Source organism: Physeter macrocephalus, chromosome 8, assembly GCF_002837175.3.
Source record: "Physeter macrocephalus isolate SW-GA chromosome 8, ASM283717v5, whole genome shotgun sequence".
NCBI classification, from domain to species: domain Eukaryota; kingdom Metazoa; phylum Chordata; class Mammalia; order Artiodactyla; family Physeteridae; genus Physeter; species Physeter macrocephalus.
Window position 1 is genome coordinate 22,737,298 of NC_041221.1, and position 15,096 is coordinate 22,752,393.

Consider the following 15,096-nt stretch of genomic DNA (forward strand, 5'->3'; position numbering starts at 1 on the left):
CCATTCATGAGGGCTCTACCCTCAAGATCTAAAAACCTCCAAAAGACCCACCTGCTAATACTGTCAAACTGGGGGTTAGGATTTCAACATATGAATTTGAGGGAGACACATTCAGTTCATAGCAGTGACCTTGTTTTTGTCTATGTTTAGACAAAATTATAAATTGGCCTTTCTTTGGTCTCACTTTATCATATAGCATCAGAGTAAGTCAGTTTTCTCTGAGATTACTTATGTCCAACAGGAGGATAATGTGGCCTAGCTGTGAAAGCCAGGTCAGCTTCCCAATGTCAGGAGCTGCTCCCTTTTTTTTTTTTTTCCTTTCTCTAATGTTATCTGCATAACATTCTTTTGGATGGTATAAGTATTGAACCTATCTATGCCTTTACAAACAGAGTTGCCTCTTAGATATATGCCTTTTAAATTCTAACAACTAGATTCGATTCTTCTTGTTTTCTCTATTTCTAAGAACATTCCATTTAATAGCGAGTAATTGAATTTTACAGTGCAATTAGGGTAATTCTAGCAACAACTTTTGATATTCAGAATGGTGCAGACAACAACTATATCTGCTAGAACACATTTTCAGGGATAATTAGGTATCTGTTGGGACAACTCTGTTGGCCATATGCTCTGGTAGGTTGAACTGAAATGTATTCCAATTGACATATAATTAATAAAACAATGAAAACACACTGGACTACAAAAGAGCCTGTAATATTAGCATAAGACACTCACAGACACTTGCCTAAAGACTGAAATATAGAACTGGACTCCATCATTGTCTGAACCCAGGCCATCTGACCCAGAGCCCCTGCATCTAAAATACTCAAAAAAATCATGATAAGCAAAGAGGACATCAATTGTGCTAACAATACTCAAGGACAGATTTGGATTTCTCTCTAGTGGCTAAACTGCATGTGGTGTGGAGGGCAGGTTTTTACAGTAATCAGCTGAAAAGCATTGTAGAACTGACTGCAGGTAGAGAAAAATGCCTGATGGAACTGGATCTCATGCTCTACGGGCTCTCGGGAATGCCATAGGAAAAGCAAGGAATGAGGCAGGAAGGGGCAATAACTCTAAAGCTTAATGAATATCATTGGAGAACATGTGACCTGGTTCCAGACAAGGCATTTTAAATAGCATCCACCATGGCCTCCGTGTGATGAGTTCTTTCCTGTGTCTGCTGCATGTCTTTCTTCTACTACACTGAAACGTCTTTAACTCTGATTTCTCAGGTAGCTTTGCCCTCACCATCTTCCTTCCACAGAAAAACCTCTTCTGATGACTCTAAACCTCCCTGATCTTGCTTGTCTCCAGAAATTATTTTTATGATGTTGTAACTAAGTAAGTTTTTAATAGAAATGGCCAAATCAATACATTTTAACCCACTAAGTAAACAAGAAAAGTGTGCTTGAGTATAAACAGACCACTTTGTTCAAGGAGCCGAACCATACTTGGGGAAACTGAGCTGCCCCGCAGCATGGCCTTGTAGGACAATGCCTAGCTTCTGATTGTTTGACCTGCTGTTGAATTGTGAAGCTCCATTCCTTAGAAAGCAGAGCTCCCTGAAATGAAGCCAGCAGTATCTTATCCTTTTTCAAAGACGTCAAGGAAGAGGAATAATATTTAAGTTATCACTGCCCCATAGAACCTTCAGATAGTAAATAGATCCAGAGTCCTCCATTTACAGATACAATCTGGTAGCGGGTAGAGGGTGAGGGGGCATAAATCTCACCAGGAATGATGAGAGGATGCAAATTGTTTTCCCTCCCTTATTTAAATATTTAAAGTCTGTTTCTTACTAAAATGCAATTTTCCACAAACCTAATTTGTGGCACTTCTGAGTTAATCAAAGAAATTATAAAGCCGGCATTGCCTAATTTACAATGAATGTGAGTGAAAGAGATATCTGAGGGGACTTTGTACATAATTCATATGGGTACGTATGAATAGATGTGCTAACTAATCAAGGCTGAAAATAGGCATGAGACTATGTCAGCCTGCATAATGATTTCATGTGCTTGTGTGAGCCCGGTTTGCGTATAGAGATGTGGCTTTTATCCCATGCACTTGGATAACATATTTACTTATGAATTACACGGTTTCCTATAAAAATTCATGTGCAGGAAAGGAATTATATATAATCTAAGAATTTTGTTTTACAACTTTGTTTCCAAAATGGTCATGTAAAATAAGGTCTCTGAGATTACTCAGAAAAGAAATGAAATTTGTAGAAACATTTGGCATGGAGAAGATGAACAAACTCAAAAAGAATGGAAGAGAATCCAGTATTAGTTGCAGCCTGGCTATATATCCAAGTTTCTTTACAACATGCATTTATGTATAGTTCATAAAATAATTTTATTTAGGATGACCTAAGTTTCCTGATTTTATTTTTTTAATTATAATTGAATGTTATTATTGCTGTTTTTAATAAGTTAACCTGCAGGCTCATAAACAGCACTTAGAAGTGTGGAAAACATTTAAAAGTAAAATATTAAGAAAAATAATTTTGAAAAACATTAACTTGAATTCAAAGAACTGGAAGTATTTTATACATAGCAATAGAGTTAAAAGGTCTAATTTTTAAAAAATAAAGTTTAATTGAAAGAATATATTGTACAACAACATTATTTGATTTTCATCAAATGCCCTCTTCAGCGTTCAAGGAGAGAATCATCTATTTCATTGCTTAGTCCTTGATTCCTAGCTCTTTGAAGAAGAAACTAGTTTTGAGAAACTAAGGCCTTGATCTAGACCAATATACGAAGAAAATAGAAGTACCCAGAGATATTTTCCCCAAATACAGTGTTGAATGATTGTTTCATGATGTTTACCAAAACATAAACATATTAGAACAAATTTACTCAACAATTTGGAGCAAATTTACTAAAACACCCAGATCTGAACATTTTATAAATAGGGTGACAATATAATTTATGACCCAAAACTGGAACACTCTTAGAAACAGGATGCTATAATTACACCAGGACAATCAAAAGAATAAACTAGGACTTAACTCTCCTTAGAATTAATCTTCAGACAATCAACCTTTAACCATTTTTTTGAGTTGATATATCAATGATAGCACATTCCCATGCAATTCATCGAAGCCTTGTATAATAAGGCATATCTCATTTGTGTGAGATACACAGATTTTCCTGTGAGTGTGTACGTTTGTCCCTTTGCCTCCATGATATTTCGCTAGGATAGGGAGGTGGATGATAAATAGGAAGTGTTGATTAATGCATTCTAATTTGAATATGGAAGTTTAAATTCAAACGTTTCAAATTACTTACTAACAAGTATAGAGCTCTTATCTAAAGATACAGATTTCATAGTTCCTCGACTTTCAGGCACTTAGGGCTTAACCTATGAATCAAAGAGACAGAATACTACATTATTTCTAGAGCACCAAAGAAATTGATCCCTTGGTGTCTTTTATCACAAGTATGTATACATGAATAAGTTTATTAAATTACTCCAGAGGCTTCTGATTTGGGTTTAATAATCCTGATTCATTTATCTTCTGTGCAAGCCTTTAACAATCAAAGAAAGACTCTGAATTTTTTCAATTTCCTCATATCCCTTGTCAACGGCAAAATCTATCAGGGGATCAGCTTTGTAACACTAACTCAATGCATTTTATTTTAACCTGGACCTTGGCAAAGAAACAAAAGAAGGTTGTGAGGTTTGTATTCCTTAAAATGTTCTGACCCAACAAGAGGAGGCCAGGAGAAGTGAAGGGGGAGGAATGCAGGAAGCTCTGGAGTTAGATCTGCTTTCCAATCCTGACCCCCGGGGGCCCAGGGCAAGGTGTTTAATCTGTCTGAGCCTCGCTCTGCTCATCTGTAAGATGAGGACATCCCTATCCAGCACGGAGAATTGTGTGAAGGACTACAGATCACGTGTAAATGGAGTCCCCATACCTGGCACGTTATAAATAGAGCAGGGAGGCTACTTCTTTAAAATAACCTCTGACACCATGACACCAAATTTGACTTGCAACAAAATTTCTGAAATGCATCTGTGGTACCCAACATGGCAAATCTACCCAGTGCCCCCTGGTGAGGCCAAAACAGCCCTGAAAGTTAGGAAGGGGAAATTCACTGTGTAGCATCACACTTCATGACATTTGTTCAACATGCTCTAAGCCCACATAGCATCACTCTAGCAGGTCGAAACTCTGGGAGTTAGAAATCAGGCCTTAGCCGTGTGCTTGCTGACCCTGAGGAGTGCCCACTGTTCACAAAGACACCCCATTCGAAGCATCTTCCCTGATGATAAAATGCACTCCCGGGCTTCCCTGGTGGCGCGGTGGTTGACAGTCCACCTGCCGATGAGGGGGGCGTGGGTTCGTGCCCCGGTCCGGGAAGATCCCACGTACCGCGGAGCGGCTGGGCCTGTGAGCCGTGGCCGCTGGGCCTGTTCGTCTAGAGCCTGTGCTCCGCGGCGGGAGAGGCTGCAGCAGTGAGAGGCCCACGTACCATAAAAAAAAATGCACTCCCAACTGGCTTGTGGTCTGTTTTGATTTTACAGTCCTTCTTCATCTCTGTGTTAAATTCTGAGGATTTTCCTTCGTAAATATACTTCATTCCCCATCCCCACTTATGTTTGTTTTGCTTGTCCTCCATCCTCCCCTTTCATTTATGAATTTCCAACTTTAGCAAATGTCATCAGTCCAGGGAGAGCTTAGTGCAGACGATTCACACCTTTGGGAAGCTGAGTCGTACGGACTCTGCCAAAGGGGTTCTCACTGTCCCTAGGACATAACCGCAAGAGTCACCACAGCCTGGCCTTGCCTGGACCACTGAGAGGCAGTGTCTGCTTCCAGGGAGCAGGGTCAAGCTCCACAAAGCACCTGTCTTCACAATAAGCAGAGACAATTTCTCCTTGAGTTAAACACAGATGAGACTTTTTCCTCCAGTAAATTACTTCTAATCACTATAAAGTTAATGATTGTAATTTTTAAACCAGAGAGAGTCTATATCATGCTTAGCTCACATCTTCAAAACATTTCAAACCAGGAGAATTAAGTATGTTTAAGAGCCTTCTTTATTAAAAATAATAGATCATAAAATGATTTTGTTAAAATAAGAATGCTTGCAATTAGGTAGTAAGTAAGTGGATTTCAGAAAAGATCACTTCAGTATGAAGTCAGGACCCTAAGAAGGAAGAAAACAGTGGAATTCACTGTGACTATTGTGGACAGACTAATAATGGTTTTTCTACAAATGGAAGACAAATTAGGATCATTTAGTGTAGAAAAAACTGATGTCCATGTTCATCTATTAAAGACTTAGGAATTAGTTTTTCTAAGTTCTCACTGATTTCTCACATTATTTACAAGCATATAGTTCACTCTGAACTCAGGAGCTCAACTTTACGTTCTAATTTGGAAATGTCATTCCTATTTCCTCAATTTCCATTTACTCGAAGGCAGGTCTTACAGCGTCTCTATTTTAGGTATTATTCATTAAACATGCACTTCTTTTTAGTAACCCTGCCTTACAGAATGATTTTTAAAAGGGTTATTAACTGATAAATATTTTAAGGTGTTAAAGCAGTGTTGAATGTCTCTGAACACATACCTTTGATTATAAGAGTGACAAAGCAAGGGATCTGACTTTGAGACACAGATTCATTGCCAAACACGTAACTTATTGTTCCTGTTTTCTTTAGTGACTTATATGGTTGATTCTACTTCCTTCAATAAATAACTGACAGAGCAATCGAAAACAGGGGTACAAAAAATAAAAGTAAGACTTGCCCACTTTTGGCCCTGATTTGTTTAAAATAGATCAATCTGTTGTTTTCTTTTTGGTGATAACTAATGAAGCTTTTTTTCCCACTTCTCATTTATCAACATTTTAAATATTTCTGCTGATTCTCAAGATAATTTGTTTTTCTCTTACTCGTACAAGAGTTACTGATAGAGCCTGGACTATCGTTTACCTATTTGTGAGATGCTGGGCATACAAATGAAGAAGGTGTCACCCTGAACCTCAAACAGTTCATAAAACAGTTATCAATGCGTTAAAAAATATTATGATTAAGCACTGCTCTGAACACTTAGAATACATCAATGAACAAAACATAAACATATACCTGCTTTTCTGGAATTTGCATTTTAGTAGTGGGAGACAAACAGTAACAATAATCATAAAAATTAGTATATTTTATGGTATGTTAGAAAGTGCTAAGTGCTATGGGAAAAAAATAGAGCAAGATAAGAGGGGTCAGGAACGCTAGATGTCAGTAAGGAGGTCATGGTAGGCCTCACTTAGAAAGTGATATTTGAGCAAAGACTTAGAGGAACTGAAAGAATCATTACCCAACTGGATACTGATGGAAGAGCTTAATAGGTTGATGGAAAAGCAAGGGCAAACGGTTGACATTTTAGAGAAAAAGTAAGGAAGCCAATGGGGCTAAAGCTGTGTGAACAAAATAGAGGGTAAAAGGGGAAAATGACAGGGAGGAAATGTGAGGACAGAGAGGAAGGTTTTAAATTTTAGTAAACGTAAAATGCGGACTGCTGGAGGTTTGGAGCAGAGGATTGACCAAGAGCTCCGATACTGTGAAAATACGAATCATAACTTAGGATGCTGGTAAAGGAGGGAACTAATGGAATCCGGGAAAAGTTGAAAATTCAATGGAGGATTAAAGGAGGTGCAAGAATTACCCAAGAGGGCTTCCCTGGTGGCGCAGTGGTTGCGCGTCCGCCTGCCGATGCAGGGGAACCGGGTTCGCGCCCCGGTCCGGGAAGATCCCACATGCCGCGGAGCGGCTGGGCCCGTGAGCCATGGCCGCTGAGCCTGCACGTCCGGAGCCTGTGCTCCGCAACGGGAAAGGCCACAACAGAGGGAGGCCCGCGTACCGCAAAAAAAAAAAAAAAAAAAAAAAAGAATTACCCAAGAGGAAAAAAGAAAGGAACTAATGTCAAAATTGACACCATTCGTAAGGAAACAGAGGTAAGGATGAGCATGATGCCTTCAGGAGACCGCTCAGTGCTCCTTAAAAAAAAAACCAGGGGGTACATATGGGGGTGCAAGAGCCAAAGCTGAAAAGTAGACTGATCCTAGAGTAGAAAAGGCCAGTGACGAGGAAGAAGGAAATCAAACTGAAGAAGCTAGGGTGCGCAGCAGTGGGTCTGACATGCTCATGTCCTTCTAGTCCTTGAGGACAGCAGACAGGTCTTCAAAACATAGACAGTTGTAACAGTGCATGTGTAATGCACAGTATATTAATATATGACCATGGCCAAGGTAGCAAGATGGCACTTGCACTGCAGTAAAACATGGTACGTGAAACTCAACTGTTAGATCCAAATGACCTGGCTTCCAAAAGGGATATTTCTGTGACCATGAAAGAGAGTTACGCTGGAGTTTCGAGGTGGTGTGATTGGAACTGTAAGAATCTTAGTAAGCTCTTACTTAGCATTTCCTGCATTTGGCAAAGGCTCACTCTGGCGAGGAAGAACCTAGTGCATTTGCCATTAGAAACAAGGGGGCCTAGAGGGACTGAAATCGCTGAATGTTCCCCAGACTAAAACGATCAGATAACATCTCCTGAAGACACAGTCTTTGTGCCTATGACAGTCTAAGACTGTGGCATCAGAGTGCCCTTTTTGTCATTCTTTCAATTCAATATTTTCAGGGAATAATTCAGAATACCTTCCCTACCAACCAAGTATGATCTTGAGAACAAGGGACTTGAGGAGCAAAAGAGATTCAAGAATAGCCCTCAAGTAGAATGAGGGACACCTGCCTCTAAGGCTCTGGGGCAAAAGGAGAGGTGCAGGCGGGTGTAGGCAACGTTTTCAGTGGATTGTGCGGTAGACTGACTGCACCAATGCCCTGAGTCTTCCTTTGTCCCAAACCCTCGCCCTTTGCCATGTCCTTCTACACAGCTCTCCCACTCTGGGTTTGACCATGGTATTTGCTCCGGTCAATAGGATGTCAGCAGACAACACAAGCAAAGGCTTTAAAAAGTGCTTATTTCTACCTCCTCTCTTGTGTCTCTATCTTCACGAAAGGACACGTCCAAACTACCTGCACAGAACAGAGCAGAGTCACCCTAGCCATCTCAATCAAATCCATCCTCACGGAGCCTGCCTGGTGATGACCACAGATGCACAAGTAAACTCAGTGTGGGTCAGCGGACCCACTCCAGGTTAGATGAACCCCACAAACCCATGATCAAAATAAATGTCTGTCGATGAATGCCATTGAGGTTTGTGGTTGTTTGAGATGCAGCATTGTATGGTAGCAGGGAATTGATATTTTAGTTGAGAAGAGTGATTTGAATTTGTCTCTATTTAGGGCAGACGTAATGCCTTGTCCAAATCAGGACATATTTTAGAATGAAAGGGGTAGTGTTAATAATCAGTCATAAACAAGACAAAGCAGGCAAAGCAGGGCATATGGTAATCTCAAATTTACCTGAGAACCTCTATTTATCTTTGAAAAGATGAAGTAATATCATGTGACTAAAATAAAAACAATAAGGCTAAGACAGAAAGCCTAAAAATTTGACACATGCAGCTCAAGAAGAATTAAGGTCTTGGTCGGAATGTAAGGCATCCAAGTTTAAGATTTCCGAGTTATGTCACTCTCCCAGGAATTGTGAAAGGAGTGGCTTGCTGAAGTGGACTTCGGTGAGTGTGTGGATGGATGGACAGATGGACAATGGATGGGTGATGTTAGGAAGACTGAATTACTAGGTAGGAAAAATGCCAAGCATATTGCTGGTACAGGGCAAACTCATTAAATGTTAGTAATTGCTATAATCATTAGAACAAAGAACCCTGCCTTACATATGTTCATTCAAAGAACTAAGGAATGAACTACCTCAGTGTTCGGAAAATGTTCTACAGATAATTGAATCACAAGCAATGAATACAGATGCAAAGACTGTTTTGTTTTTGTTTCTGTTTTTTGCCATAGTTAATAGGCTCAATCTAGATCTTCTGCTGCTAAGCCAATTTTCTTTCCACCACTTGAAAGGGTGGGACAAGCAAGATGTATTTGCTTGCTGCCAGAACAGCACCACAGAGTGGGTGGCTTAAATAACAGAAATTTATTTGCTTACAATTTTGGAGGCTAGAAGTCTGAGATCAAGGTATCAGCAGGGCTGGTCTTTTCTAAAGCCTCGCTCCTCGGCTTGTAGATGGCTCTCTTTCCCTGTTTCTTCACACAGTCTTCCCTCTGTATCTGTGTCTAGACTTCCTTTTCTTATAAGAAGACCATATTGGATAAGGGCCTACCCTAATGATCTCATTTTTAACTTAATTACCTCTTTAAAGGCTCTATCTCCAAACACAGTCACATTCTGAGACACTGGGGATTAGCCTGTCAACATATGAATTTGGGGGAAACACATTTCAGCTCATAACCTTGTATAATGCCCAACACAAGGAATTCTGTTCCTTACAATTTACAAGCAGTTGTTATGATAATGAGTGATAAACTCCCAGAGGCTCTGAGTCCTGCTAAGTCTAGACAAGGATGAGCAGTGTTGGGCATTGTGCTGAATGTGCTTTGTAGGGGGCCTGGGTGTAGGTAACAAAAGGCCAGGAAATCCAGGAGAGGTCAGCACACACCGCTGGTTAGCCAGAGAAGGAGCAAATCACACAGTAGGGATAGCATGACAATATGGAAAGAGGAGGCTTTAAGTGTCAGTAATTCAAGAGCCAGAGCTCAGGATGGGCGTTCACTCACCCGTTCAACAAATGCTCGTTAACTGCCTACTACCTGTCAGAAATTGCATCAGACACTGGGCAATAAATAATCACCTTTATTTACTATACCTAATGTGTGCCAGGCACTGCATATACAGTCTCAGTATTTATCACCAAAGTGAAGATGAGGGAACTGAGATTCAGGAAGAAATCAACTTGTTCAAGTGGCTGCAGTGATTCAACTCCAAAGACTCTTCTATTTCCTCTAAGCTGCACTGTCCTCAAAGAGAACTCAACTCCTGGTAATACAGTGGTACATGACATACACGTGATGCAGGATAAAAGCTAAAGAGAAAGATAGATAAGGAGCTAAGATGTTCCGAGAGGAAAAGATTCAAAGAGGTTTGGGGAGTTTTCTCACAGTGCCAGCTGCATTTTGCAGACGCTGGATGAAAGAAGGAAAGAAGAAGGCAATTACAGGCTGGATGCATGGTAGAACAGGCTATAAAATAAAGACATGGCAAAAGAGTTGCCGCAATCAGAGGCTGCAGACTGGCAGCCTGCAACTGAATTCAGCCCACAGAAATATTTTATTTTATCTCTACTGCATTAGCCCCAAAAATGTGAGAAAAATTATTTCCCAATATTTCAGAAAGAGAAGCGTTCACATAATAATTCCAGTTTTCAACCCATTTAGAGAAATCCAGACAACTGGGCAACGACGGTCCTCTGTTCCACACAAGCAACAACTGACTGAGCTTTCCTGATGGTCGGTTTGTCCCAGTCCTTACCGGCCCTTGGCCTGCTCCACTAATTCAACTTTTAACTGGCTCCTGGATATATCTGAGTTTGTCATTCTCGTGGGGACAATGAAGGGCTTTGGGACAATTTTAAGAAGAGAATTATGATCAAATTTGCACTTTAAAAAAAAGGTGGTTGTATATAAAAAGAAAGAAGATACCTGCAATAGATCGAGATTCCATTCATTCATTCATTCATCCTTATTCACGTATTCATTTATTTAATTTATTCTCTCATTCTTTAGACATTTATTGGATATCTACAGGCATTTTGGATACAATGTTGAGCAAGACAGTAAAGACTCCTCATGGAATTTAATTTCTAGCAAGAGAGATAGACAATTAATAACCAAACACGAAACTGTTGTCATGATCACAAACAGTGATTCCTGCTAGAAGGAAACAGAAGGATAATGGGGTGGAGGAACCCAGGAGGCTCCTTAAATGGGATGACCGGGGAAGAAGAAACTGGGGCTGGGCCTTGAGGACTGAGGAGGTAGGTCCCTGGGGATCTGGGGAAGAATGTCTCAGGTGGAAAGGACAGCCTGGGCAAGGGTGCAGAGTCAGAGAGGATGTAGGTGATGGGAGGATGATGGGGAAGCAGCTTGGCTGAGTGAGGAACAGGTGGAGAGAGTGGAGAAAGATACGATCCCAGAGGTCCCAGAGCTAGTCACGCAGGGGCTCCAAGGGCCATGGAAGGGAACGAAAATTCTTCTCCTCCCAGAAAACTCAAAGTGTATTTAAGCCTGGCAGTGGCACTGGCACTGAAATAATCTGGTTTACTTTCTTTTATCTGATTTAGTTTCTTGTGTTTTTGTTTTTTATAATTAAGGTCGGGCAACCTTACTATTACATTAACATGATTTGCCTTTAATATAGGTAAATAGCTTTTGATACTTTTTATAAAGTGTTTTTTTTATTGTGGTAAAATACAGATAACATAAAATTTTGCATTAGCCATTTTTAATTGTAAAATTCAACAACGTTAATTACATTCACAGTGTTCTGCAATCACCTCCACTATTTCCAAAATGGTTTAACTTCTTAAAAGCTCATCCTGGCTGCCTTGTGGAGAATGGGTTAGAGAGGGACCAGTACAGTGATTCAGGCAACAAATGAGTAAGACCTGAGCAAAGAATTTTTTTAAAAACATATCTGAAAAACATGTCAAAAGCATGCTTGCCATGACTTGGTTGTAGAATGATTTTGGGGATTCATTCTTGAGAAGGAGTGATTTCATATGCTATGTCAGTTTCTAGTTTGGATGAATGGAAGACTCACACAGCTTTTATCTTAGACAAGAAAATGCAGACGGAGGGCCATGGTTTGAACTTGCTGAACTTGAGGTACCACTAGGCTCTCCTCATTTAACTGAAATTTAAATAATTTAATTGTAAATGAACCTGCAGGTCTAGAGCTACACCTGTGAGATGAGGGCTGGGAATGGAGGGCAAAGCTGTGGCATAAATGAGGAACCAAAGAAAAACATTCAAAATTAAAAAGACAGTAGGACAGACCAGGCAGGTGGGGAACATTCAAGGAACAAACGTGTTATAAGGCCTAGTAAAAATAAAAAAGAGTTCCGAACTGAGGAAGTGCTGAAATGTGGGACCTGAACCAGCTGTGACTAGTACCATGAAGTGTTAATTCCCACCTCTCTAATTTTCTGAACTTTCCTATACTTTCCCATGTAAGTAGCGAGTCCTTATGTAGCAGAGCCTGGATAGCATAGTCATATGTAGCCTATTCAAAATGTAGTATCCTGTTTTTCCTAGGGAGCAGTTTAATCCCTGATTTTTCAGATAATCTCACCCTCCGTCACATGGCTCTGGGGTAAATTCAGATTTAAGTGAGTTACGAGGATCCCATTCCTCTGACAGTGACCTTTTCAAAGGTGAGCTTGTGATGTTTCTGGCCAAGGAAACGCGCAGGATGGTCTGCTGTGGGTGTCTAGGAAAGGTTTCTTCACAAAATAAAAGAGACCATGAAAGAAAGAGTTCCTCTAGATTTGATGGATTATGATATCTGAGACCACATAGCCATTTTGCACTGATTCGGGGAACTAGTTCAGGGACCAAGCTGAGGGTGGCAGAGTGACAAGTGGAAAGGACTCAGGGTCCTTTTCTCTTTAGCCAGTAAATTAAGCAGCACTGTGAATTTCCAGATATGTGAAAAAATAATTATGCTGTTACTATTCAAGTACTTTTCAGTCACCTACAGCCAAAAACATTTTAACTGATATGATAATATCCAAAAATTTCATTAAAATGTTGCTTACTTTCCTTCCCTGAGATGCAGTGAAGAAGAAAAGAAGGGACATAGATAGATAAACAAATGGTAGATATCTTTGGTACAATGTTGAATTTCACACACTTCAGAGTAATATATGTAGTATATAAGAGTTTAAAAGATAAAACCTGTATAGAAAATATAGAACTTAAGTCTATGATTAATTGACATTTAAAATTTAGCCCATTATAATTTCCAGTATCTTCAGTTCTATGATGTTGGAGATAGTTTGTATTCCTTATACAAAAGAGCCATGAGGTGCTCTTCTATATATAATTTCTCAGTATTAAATGTGTTACATCTTGATTTCTTTAGTTTTTTTTTATTCCTTTAGAAATTTGAAAAATCGGCTTCTAAGCACTAAGGAACTGGTGAATCACAGAAAAATAAGATGGGTAACTAAAAATGCCTTACCACAGAGCCGTTGGGAATTGTATGCACAGTGCAGAAGGAAGGTAAGGTGCCCAGACTTCAGGAAATGGTAGGATCATGCCCCAGGAAATCCAGGGCCTTTGAAGCACAGAGTGCCCATCTCAACATGAGGAGAGCCATGGAACTGTAGAGGGCATCTCAGTCAAGCTGCTCAACTGCAGAACAGGATGAGAAACCAAATATTTAGTCCTCAATGGAAACCCCTTTAATTATGTTAACAGTTTAAATCTACCAGCACCTTAATTGAAGCATTTATAATAAGCTCTCCAGAGATCATGAAATAAATAACAGACATTTTATACTCTGACTTTGACGGAAATATCTGCTTAGAGTCATGGATAGACCATGAGCTTCCCTGTGTGTGTGCGTGTGTGTGTGTGTGTATGTGTGTATTGAAAATGTCTGTTTGCAGTTAGTGAACTCCACGCCATTAAACTGCATAACATTCACAAAATATGAAGTTAATGCCATTCATTGATGCAATTAAAGTCATTGAAATTGTATATGACTTTTATTGCAAATGCATAAATGATCATTATAGGCTTTTCTTCTTTAATAAAGAAATCAACTTAAATATTAACAGAAATAAGACCAAAACAGAGGACTGGTATATACTATTTTCTGTTAATAAATCTCAAACATAGTAAACAGCCCAAAATAATGTGTGTCATGAGGAAGAATATGTGGATATTTAGCACTATGTGACCTAAATATTTTCAAGCAGGCACCCTGGTGTCATGTAGCTATATGTTGTGAATCCAGCATCCCAAATGCTTTTGGAAGCTCTTTGGAGGACTGGAAAATCTTTATTAATTATGTCACCAATAGGTAGTATGGCATTTTGGTTAGAACCAAAAACTTCACAACCAAACTGAGTCTATGCCTTGGATCTACCACTTACTATATATGTAAAGTAAGCAACTTACTTTCCAGTGTTTCTGAGTGTCTTTTTGTAAAATGGGGCTAATAGTATTAGCTGTGAGTTAGTACACTTAAAGCATCTAAAAGAATGCCTGACAAATAATAAATGTCCCATAAGAGTTAGCTACTATTATTATCATTATTATTTACTCCCAATAACTAAATATTAATTTGAAAATAATGAACAGAAAACAGTAGTTCATAAATAATGTTCTGAGATTAGTTGAATAATTAGGAATTTTACAATGATATTTCTTTATTATATTTATTTCAGAAAATCAATTAGTACTATTGAGTTACTTTAGTAGGGCTGCCATGACAAAGTACCACAAACTAGGTGGCTTAAACAACAGCGATTTATGGTCTCATAGTCCTGGAGGCTAGGATCCCCGGATCAAGGTGTTGGCAGGGTTGGTTCTTTCTAAGGGCCGTGAGGAAGACTATGCTCCATGTTCCTCTCCTGGCTTTTGGTGGTTTGTTGACAATCTTTGGCATTCCTTGGCTTGTAGAAGCATCATCCTGATCTCTGCCTTCATCTTAGCATGAGGTTCTCCCTGTACGTGTGTCTGTCTCCAAGTTCCCCCCTTTATAAGGGAATAATCTCCAAAAAAGCTTACATTCTGAATTACTCTGCGTTAGGACTTCAACATGTGAATTTTTAGGGGACACAATTTAACTGGTGACAACTATACATTTGTACAATTCTATTTTTTGCTATGATAATTATACTACCTTATTTTTCCAATATGAATATTCCAAATTAATTTAATTGTTATTCATAGACTGCTTATCTCATTTAAAGATATTTTCGGGCTTCCCTGGTGGCGCAGTGGTTGCGCGTCCGCCTGCCGATGCAGGAGAACCGGGTTCGCGCCCGGGTTTGGGAGGATCCCACATGCCGCGGAGCGGCTGGGCCCGTGAGCCATGGCCGGTGAGCCTGCGCGTCCGGAGCCTGTGCTCCGCAACGGGAGAGGC